The sequence below is a fragment of the Podarcis filfolensis genome, assembly GCF_964270895.1.
Source record: "Podarcis filfolensis genome assembly, chromosome: 14".
Lineage (NCBI taxonomy): Eukaryota > Metazoa > Chordata > Lepidosauria > Squamata > Lacertidae > Podarcis > Podarcis filfolensis.
In genome coordinates this window covers 40,611,818-40,622,813 of record NC_139616.1, presented here as the reverse complement: position 1 = coordinate 40,622,813, position 10,996 = coordinate 40,611,818, and positions in this window count along the sequence as shown.

Genomic DNA, 10,996 nt, shown 5'->3' with positions numbered 1-10,996 from the left:
GCATGGTGATTTCTGTTGCTTCGTTGTACATCAACGTCCAGCTGAACTGTGGATTTGCATCTATGGAGAAAACAGTTATTCAATAACATGATGCTGCCTTTCCCTTCATGTTTCAAATGTGAACTGAACTGATTCAAAGAGCACAAAGGATGTATGCCTATGTTGTTGACTTTGTTTTAAATCTGTCTGTCAAAGGTTAGACAAAGTCTACCGAAAGAAAGGTGCTTTAACCTCAATCTTGATGGCTTGTGAGAAAGTTTTTCAGGAAGTTATGAGTGCCTCTTTGCCTGTAATTGATAAGTATGGACAAAACTTGAAACTTTACCTGCTGAATATAAAAGGAGTCCCCTTTTATATTCATATGTATAATATATACGTGTGTGCTCATATATGCAAAACAAATAGATTTATTTCCACCTTTCCTTCCAATAATCTGGAAAGTGAATTGATGCAATTTCCACCAAAACTAGTGAGATCCCTAATGTTCTTACCTTCAGTATCACGAGCAACACACATATGTATATCTCCTCATTTTTGCTCTAGCCAGTGCACTAATAATCCATTAAGTTTCACTGAGGTAGAAGGAGGAACCTTGATGTCAATTTCCCCACTTTGGATAAGGACTCGCTGGAGGAACCTCTGGCAAACTCCCTTCAGCCTCAGTTTCAACATCTATAAAATGGGAACAACACTATCTTTCTTTACAGGGATGTAATGAAGCATGCCGAAAACTGTATAGCACCTAAATATATTTATATAAACATGAATGATATATATGATCAATATGCAGTAGTTCCTTCAAAAGGACACATTTGCAATATTGGTAGCTTGTGTTTCTGAATGGTAGCATCAGTGTGAATTCCTCATAATTTTGTAATACACTCAATCTGGCAGCCGACAATGTAAACCCTGTTTTTCCTTTCAAAACAAAACAAATTTCAGAGTGACAGGCAACAATAATATCAAGCCAATCTGTAGTAAGTTTATTTACTTTAGCCGAACAGAGACTTGTTAATGTATATATTTCATTGAGCGCAGCTTTGCATCTTTCCATAGAATTTACAGCATAAATATAGACAATGTTTTTGAGCACTTGTCCTTTTCGTCTCCTAATGTCCCTATCCATGCACAGGGATCACCAAGATGTCATTCGCTTCTGGTCTGCTGGCTCTCTTAATGGAATCTCAAGTATCCTGCATTTTCATTTCAAATAAAAAGCAATTGTCTAGTCACCATGTTTGTAGAGATAGTTCTTCAGTTCTGATGGCAAACATTTAATGTCACAACCTCTGGCCTGAAAACCATTACAGTGGTACCTTGGTTTGGAACCGCTTTGGATTACAACTGTTTTGGATTACAACCACATCAAACCCGGAAGTGTGTGTCCCCTTTTTTGCATTACAACCCATTTTTTTGGATTACAACCAATTTGGGGGGGGGTGAGGCCCCATTGGCGAAAGCTCACCTTGGGTTACAACCTGTTTTGGTTTACAACCGGACCTCCAGAACGGATTATGGTTGTAAACCAAGGTACCACTGTATTCGTCTACCAGCTCTTCACATGCTAACAATCATATTGTTTTCTCTTTAGCAGTCCCCTATACAGTGGTACCTCAGGTTAAGAACTTAATTCATTCTGGAGGTCCATTCTTAACCTGAAACTGTTCTTAACCGGAGGTACCACTTTAGCTAATGGGGCCTCCCGTTGCCACCGCGCTGCCACCATGAGATTTCTGTTCTCATCCTGAAGCAAAGTTCTTAACCCAAGGTACTACTTCCGGGTTAGCGGAGTCTGTAACCTGAAGTGTATGTAACCTGAAGCGTATGTAACCCAAGGTACCACTGTATTCATCCGTTCTTGTTATTAATAGGTTGAAATCATTTGGGCGGATTCCAGCATAGCACTAAGTCTCTCATTTTGTCACCATGAGCATTTCTCATTGCACAATGGATTGTTCCCCCATCTCCTCCCTATCCCCCATCCCTAAATCTGTTCTAGAGGTTCCCACAACCCTCTAGAACAGATTTGGAGAGGGTGCAGGGCAGACATGGCAGGAGGAGAGGGGAGAAAGTCCCACTGCACAAGCAGAAATCCTTGCACTTCTGGGACATGGTAGTTGGATACCATATATTTTTCTACAGCTGAGCAGGAGGGGGGATCTTCACCCTGTTTGTGGGTGATTATATGGAGGGGGAGATTTAACGAGTGACAATATTCTCCAACAGTTTGGAGGTGCGAAAAAGAAATCCCTCTTCTGATAAATTTTGCTTCAACTGATGCTGAATAAAGCTATAGTGCAAATTCATAGTGTTGGGTGAAGGGAAGCTCCGACAAAAGAGTGGAGGACTGGGAATTGTCAGAGCCAAGCACATTGCTTCCTTCAGCGATATGAAAGTATACCAGGACAGATTCACAGTTGTACCCGAATGTTTTCCAACCTTTTCATGAGTGGAGAAATTGGGGGCATATCGTCAAATACACTTCTGGGGGAGTGAAATTCTGTCAGTTTGTGGGAAGCGCCTGAAAAAGGACATTCTCAAGGGATTTAATGTTAGCTCCAGATTTTTACTTTAACAGTGGAGAGCTCAGTTGGTTAGAGTATGATACTGATAACACCAAGGTTGCAGGTTCAATCCCCGAATGGGACAGCTGCATATTCCTGCGTTGCAGGGGGTTGGACTAGATGATCCTCAGGGTCCAGTCCAACTCTATTAAAAGCAAACACCTCTTTGTAGCATCAGCTCAAGACTAATGAAGGCATTTGAAACAGCATTAAAGGTTACTTGGAACAGGTGTAGGAGACACTCTTCGACATGAAAGCTTCATTATGTGGGCAGGCAAAAGTGGGCAGAGCAAAGGATGTGACTTGCCCTTTGACAGTAAGCTATATTTCAGCCATAGGTTTTGACACACAGACACACCTCTCTCTCCATCCTCCATCTGGGCAAGCAAGAGGCAGCATCTTATTCAAGGCAAGATCCCAGCCAGGCAAAGGCATAAGGTGAGGGGGGCGTGATCTAGGAAGGAATGTAGCCTTCAGGGAGTTCTGAAAGCCAGAGAGAAATCTGGAGGGCCGCTCCCTGCCCCCAGCCTGAGATTCTCTACCCCTGACCTGGAGCACTGGTAACTAACATGGTGCCCATCTATAGCACCTGCCATCTGTCACCGTTGGCCATGCCAGCTGGGACTAATGGGAGTCCAGCATCAGAGGGCCTTCTTGGTAGTGGCGTCCTCCCTATAGAACACTCTCCTTTCAGATGTCAAGGAGATAAAGAATTACACCACTTTTAGAAGCTATCTGAAGGCATCTGAAGGAGGTTTTTAATGATGTTTTTATTATGTTTTTAGATATGATGTAAGCTGCCCAGATGGGAAGGGTATAAATACTACTACTACTACTACTACTACTATCTGGAGGGTGTGGTGTTGGCTACAACTTGCTCTGGGCATGCACCTACTGATGGATTTATTTTTTTTTACAAAAGTGTACACATAAAAAACTAATATGAGGGGCCTGTGTTGAATTGCCACCTTTGCAATGTCAATTTATGCCATGTCTTAATGCTAAGCAGTTCTTCAGCCTTGGCCGGGGATGGGCCAGGGCAATAATCGGTGGTTACATCCACACCATGCATTTAAATCTTATACCACTTCAACGGTCACAGAGAATCCTAGAGAAATGGTAGTTTGCTAAGGGTGCTGAGAATTGTCGTTCTGTGAGGTCAGCGCCCTTAACAGCCTACAGTTCCCAGGGTTCTTTGGGGGATGCAGGGCGATCAAAGTGGTACGAGAGTGCTTTGAATGTATGGTGTGGATCTGGCCCTCGTAATGATATCAGCAGAAGTCGAGTTATGCATTACAGCAGAAGGAAAGAACTTGGCACTCTGCAAATGTTCTCTCTAACATGCATCTCCATCTTCATGCAACCCATTCTTCTTCTTTTTAAGGTTTCATGTACAGCAACTACCAGAATCCAATCAACCCCTAAACCATTTGATGCAGTTGCAAATTCATGCACCTGGACCTGTATTTTTGAACATCTAGACTCGAACCCTTCTCTTATTTTCTCAGATGCAACCCTGGTCTATTCAGAGTTATCAGGAGAGCGGCTATTCTGTTTAATGCATGGTAACTCTACACTCTCTCTGTGTGTGTTCTGCTGATAAACATACCCTCTGGCTACATTGTGTTTACACTTACTGGGTTGCTGGCCTTTACCAAAGAAAATGAGATCAAGTCTGCCCGGAGTACAACTCTGCTTAAAGGTAATTGGGTTATTAACGAAGTGGAATATTAAAGGGGGGAAAATCTGAGTAGGTATTTATGCATCAGGATCTTTTCATTGCCTTTCTGAATTTTCATCAGTAGCGAAGTTGCAGTAAATATGGGCAAGCATTTAAAAAGTAGGCACACGGGAAGCTGCCCGAGTCAGATCATTGGCCCATTTGGTTCAGTATTGTAAAAGGTAAAAAGGTAAAGGACCCCTAGATGGTTAAGTCCAGACAAAGGCAGCTATGGGGTTGCAGCACTCATCTCGCTTCAGGTGGAGAGAGCCAGTGTTTGTCCACAGACAGCTTTCCAGGTCATGTGGCCAGCATGACTAAGCTGCTTCTGGTGCAATGGAATACCATGATGGAAACCAGAGCGCACGGAAATGCCATTTACCTTCCCACCACAGGGGTACCTATTTATCTACTTGCATTGGTGTGCTTTCGAACTGCTAGGTTGGCAGGAGCTGGGATAGAGCAATGGGAGCTCACACAGTCGTGGGGATTTGAACTGCCAACCTTCTGATCAGCAAGCCCAAGAGGCTTATTGGTTTAGACCACAGCGCCACCCACATCAGTATTGTATACCTTGACTGGTAGCAGCTCTTCAGCATTTCAGACGGGCGTCTCTTCCATTGGTATCTGGAGATGCCAAGGATTGAACCTGTAACCTTCTGCTTGCAAAGCAGATGTTCTGCCACAGGGTTATGGCCCTTCTCCTAAATTACCACAGTATGCAAGGAGGAATATATACTACTGTCAGCTGTGTGCTCACCCTCTGCCTCCCCAGTGATGCACCATAGCAACAAATATCCTGTAAAGTTGTGCCATCTCCTGTAAAATGCAGCTGGTCCCACCAGGAACCAGGGTGAAGTAGAGGGAACATGCCTCCATTGCCGAGACAATAAGACTGAAGCTCCTGTGCGCTGGGCATACATTGAAATATGCATCTGACATTGAAATCAGCACAGTGCCAAAGGATGGCACTGAACACAATGCAGATGTCTTCATGTAAATCTAAATGTACTTGTCATGCAGGGAACCAGGCAGAGGGCCTTCTCGGTAGTGGCGCCCACCCTGTGGAACGCCCTCCCACCAGATGTCAAAGAGAAAACCAACTACCAGACCTTTAGAAGACATCTGAAGGCAGCCCTGTTTAGGGAAGCTTTTAATGTTTAATAGATTATTGTATTTTAATAGTCTGTTGGAAGCCTCCCAGAGTGGCTGGAGAAACCCAGCCAGATGGGCGGGGTATAAATAAATGATGATGATGATGCATTTAGAGGCATGCCAAATGCAAATGCATGGTCAGGAGCCCCAGCCTTGCAATGTAGGACATTTGGTGTTCAGCCCACAGCAACCTCATCAGACCCAGAAGGGAGTAGAGGAGTGCAACATCAGCCACTGCAGCTGACAGGTAGAGTTAAGCCTCGGACTTGGCCAGACCTGGTATCAGAAGTAGAGACCTGACCTTGTCTGGTCAAGAGAGCACTACTGCCTGCCTGTTGCGTTTCAGATACCTTCAACTGATTGCAGACAACCATGGGAGGAGATCATGTACGCCAGGTCTGATGTTGAGTGTGGAGTCTGAAACAGTTATACCTGGGGGGATGGGACTGTTTTAAGGTAGGTCATGAGGAGTAATGATGTTCCAGAGTCTGAGCTGTCAGTAGACCACTGTACACTCATTCCACAGATGTCTGAGACTTTATAGGACATCTCTCCACAACCTATAGGAATAACCTATAACCTTACCTGTTGTTTGCCCCAAAGCACCAAAAACCATGAAACTGATGGGTGGTTGGTGAAGGACCTTGGGTGAGAGGCAGGGTAGGGAAGATCTCCCAGGGTGAGAGAATGGGAGAAGAAAAGAAAGCTCCAGGTGAGAGCTGGGAGGCTCCACCCCTCCCTGTGTGAGATAAGAGTTAAGAGCTGCATTTGAGAGAGGACTCTGCATTTTTCTTTCTTTTTCTGTTTTCATTTAGAATAGTTTGTTTTTAATTGTATTGTATTATGAAAAACCTTCAGACAATTTTTTGTGTGTGAAGAACTGGGATACCTAACAGCTGTAACTTTGCATCTCTATCAAATGAATACAGCAATGTTGTTGTTGTCTTGCTTGTATCCAGAACAGGGGACTTCTGAAGGGATTGTGGTTTGGGATAACCCCAAGCATCTGGGACTTCTGACTCTCTTCAAAAGTTGACGATTCTGGAATAAAGTGACCATTCCCAACACTGCAGGTCCTAAATCACCAACTGTGGTCCCCAAGAGCTTGCCAAGTCAAATTCGTCCCTGACTTTTGGGAAAGCAAGTCAACAAAACGAATACAAACTGTTCCATTTGCGTGTAAAGGTTAGCATGGGAAGCTGACATCAATCGACAGCAAGGAAAATTAATGTAATACACGCTGATATAGACCTATTATCTTGGTCCACATTAGATTCCAGCAGCAGGATAAAGCTCTCAGTGTCCCTGATGCTAAATCAAAGGCATTTGTGTACTGCTGTTCTCTTGGTGTTTGGTTTACCAGGGATATCAATCATCTTCCTAAAAACCCAGGGACATTTTTTCAATTTACCTGGTGTATTGTAGTCTGACGACTTCCAAAAGGTTTCCAGCCCTTAAAATGAATGGCATTTAATATAGGACAACATAAGAGAGGTTAGGGCTAGATGTGACCTTATTCAAATGTCGTTGCCATTACAAAGCCATTCCCAACATAATTATAATTAAATACTTTATGCCTTTCTTGCAAATCCTTTTGATCAATCACTGATATTAACATTAATATGGCATTGCCCCTCAGCAAATGCCTCCCCGCTCAAGTGTTTACGGATCATCAGGTTTCCATTAACAAAGTTGCAAGGTACTACCACACACCAGTCCTGGGTAAATTTACGTAAATTACCTCTTCATGAGAAATGGGGAAGGAGAGGAAACTTCCAGGCTTTGCCTGGAAAAGGAGAACATCTCTTCTGCTTCTGTTTCTTTTTTAAAAGTATATTTCTAAGCAACAAAGCCAGATAATACACATGCAAATTAAAAAACCAGACACTGACAATGACAAAATAAGGGACAACTTGATGCATCTCAATGGACAAATATCTTTTTTATGGAGTTACAAGCTTGGTGGATCAGGGGAGTGCTGTGGACATAGTGTATCTTGACTTCAGTGAGGCTTTTGACAAAGTCCCCCATGATATTCTTGCAAGGAAGGTGGTAAAATGTGGACTGAACGAGGTAACTGTTAGGTGAATTTGTAACTGGCTGACTGGCTGAATCCAAAGAGTATTCATTAATGGTTCCTCGTCATCCTGGAAAAATGGGACAAGTGATGTGCCGCAGGATTCTGTCCTGGGCCTGTTGTTGCTCAACATAAATGACTTGTTGTTGTTGTTGTTGTTTAGTCATTTAGTCGTGTCCAACTCTTCGTGACCCCATGGACCAGAGCATGCCAGGCCCTCCTGGTGTGAATGACTAGGATGAAGGAATTGAGGGGATGCTAATCAAATTTGCCAATGACACCAAACTCGGAGGGGTTAGGGTTAATTCCATAGAAGACAGAATCAGAATTCAAAATGACCTTAACAAATTGGAGAACTGGGCGCAAACAAACAAAAAGATTTTCAATAGGGGCAAATGTCAGGTTCTGCTCTTAGACAGGAAGAACCAGATGCACAAATATAGGATGGGGGACACCTGGCTTACTAGCAGTACATGTGAAAAGAATCTAGGGGTCTTAGTAGACCGCATGCTTAACATGAGTCAACAGAGTGATACAGCAGGGGAAAAACCCTAATGCTATTCTAGGCTGCATCAATGGAAGTATAGTGTCCAGATCAATGGAAGTAATAGTACCACTCTATTCTGCCTTGGCCGGACCATACCTGGAGTCCTCTGTCCAGTTCTTGGTGCCACAATTTAAGAAGAATATTGACAAGCTGGAAGGTGTACAGAAGAGGGCAACCAAGATGATCAAAGGTCTGGAAAACAAACCTTATGAGGAACAGTTGAGGGAGTTGTGTATGTTTAGCCCTATACAGCTTGAACTGCAATACCTAAAAGAATACATCACCCTTTATATAACCAATGGATCACTTCACCCTGCAAGAGAGGCCATTTTGCAGAGTCCATTTCATCAGAAGGTCCATTCCATACAAGACAGGAATTTGACCTTTAGTGTGGTGGCAAATACCCTTTGGAATTCCCTTCCATTGAATATTAAACAGCTGTCATCTCCATTGTCTTTTTGTTGCCCACTGAAGATCTTCCTCTTTCAACCAGTCTTCAAAGTGGAGATCTTTATTATCTCAGTTTGCATCTGTATTGAAACAATTTCAAATACTTTTTATACATGGAAGTGTTTCAAAATGTTTTTATTGTATTGATACAGGGAATAGTTTTTAATTATTTTATGTATGGAACTATTTTCAATTGATAGAGTTTTTTTCCATTTCTTGCTTTATATTTGTAATTTTTTTTAAATTTGTTTATTGCCTTGGGACCCAGTGATAAAGGGAGGGGAAGTAATCTAATACAATACAATGCAACGCAATACAATGCAATAAAAGTGTTGCAAGAATAGGAATAGGGCAACATCCTGTTCTATTCATAGTTACCTCAACTTTTCACATGGATGAACTCTTCAGAAGTTTACACCAGAAACAGTTTTAGATTTCTGTTCATCATCTTTATTTCATTCCAAGCATTAAATTGAACAATCTATTTAAAAAGACACAAGACAGGGGTGGTTTGTTAGAGTAAGTGTGGGTTGTTGTTGTTGTTCTTTAAAGAAGGAAGCCATGGTGTATTACCTACAGCTGTGTTTTGCTACAGATGAAATTAAATGAAGGCAAATATTTGCAAAATGACATATTTTTACATCCCTACAAACGCCCGATGCGTTTCATGTAAATTACGGAAACATCAGTGGCTTTGTTGTTCTAAGTAACTATTTCCTTTGAACCAAATGAAATGCCTGTTGTGCAGCGATACTGTGGCTTATAAATTAGCGGTTCTCATACGCTGCCCCCCTGCCCCTTCTTCCTCATGCAATTACCTCCTCCGTAAGCTTTAGGCTAACTTCGGGAGAGCAGAAAATAAATAAATAAAATGAAAATTAAAGTAAACTGTGAAGTCGCTGAACTGAAACTTGTGACATGAGACTAATAGTAAACAAAGGTAGGTCAGGTTACTGTGCCATGAAAAGAAAAGAAAAAATTTGAGGGCTCCCACATGTACCCCAGCAAAAGAACCATTTTTTAAAGTTGACCAAAGGCCTACTTTTGTTCCTCTAGAAATATCTGAGATTAAGATTGAGTTTTTAATTAATGCCCCATGTTATATGACTAATCTGGGCTAACAGAGCCCATTGCCAGATAGAAATGATGTTGTTTGTAGCTAAGCAACTGGGTTTGTGGAACATGGGCCATTCTGTCCTACCACTTTAAACAGTAATGGCTTCCCCCAAATAATTCTGAGGACTGTAGTTTGTTAAGGGTGCTGAGGATTCTTAGGAGAACCCATTCCCTCCACAGACTTACAATTCCAAGAGTCAATCCCTCTTCTAGGGAATTCTGGGAATTGTAGCTCTGTGAGGCAGGAAGACCAACAGTAGCTGGAGCCAGAGCTAGAGCTTCATTGTCTACAAAGACAACAAAGGAAGAGGACGCTAACAGCCAGGACAATCCTCTGAACTAGCTGTGAACAAGAAGACAGGGAGGTGGGGACCAGCTGAGGGCAGACAGGGGTTACATACATTTGATGAACCTGCTGGGTCAGGCTAATGGCCCATCTGGTCCAGCATCCTGTCCTCACAGTGGCCAACCAGATGAACGTAGGAAACCAGGGAGCAGAACATGACCACACAAGCCCTCTGCCCTCCCATGGTTCCCAAAATAATTATACATTCTTTATCAATCTTCTGAGAAAAATACAAAACCTTGTGCAAAGCCACAGAAACTTGCAAACTACCCAGTCTAAGATGAACTTGTAATGTCTGATTTCAATAGATTTTTCAAATGCTTAACCCAGTCTTTTGTTTTTCTTTATCCTTTTAGGTAAGTTCATGAAGATACCAACAAAAGGTAAGTTCGGTGTTGTTCACAATACTGAGAGATGCTAGTGAAGTTGTAGATGGATGTTGACGAAGTTGTAGACGGGGTGCCGGCACACTCCCAAGGTAAGCAAATCAGTCTCTTAAGCAAGAAATAGTATTATCTATGAAATTGAATACAGTAGTACCTTGGGTTAAGTACTTAATTTGTTCCGGAGGTCCGTTCTTAACCTGAAACCGTTCTTAACCTGAGTGACCACTTTAGCTAATGGGGCCTCCTGCTGCTGCTGCCGCGCCGCCAGAGCACGATTTCTGCTCTTATCCTGAAGCAAAGTTCTTAACCTAAAGCCCTATTTCTGGGTTAGCGGAGTCTGTAACCTGAAGCATATGTAACCCAAGGCACCACTGTATCAATATATGTATCAAGGCTTTGAGATTAGACCACTGAAGAAGCCCGAAAAACTACCTTGGGAGTGGGCTACCTGCAAGCCCCAGTAAAAGGGCCTCATCAGGGGCGAACAGCGGCCTCTTGATTACTTGGACTGCCAGGGCAAAACAGGTGCAAACCACCAGCACCCTGTCCACAACTTCATTAACATCCATTAACGTGTTGCATGAGTTGTACTACTTCTATCTCCAGCACAGGTTGCATTTTTCTAGCTCCCATGG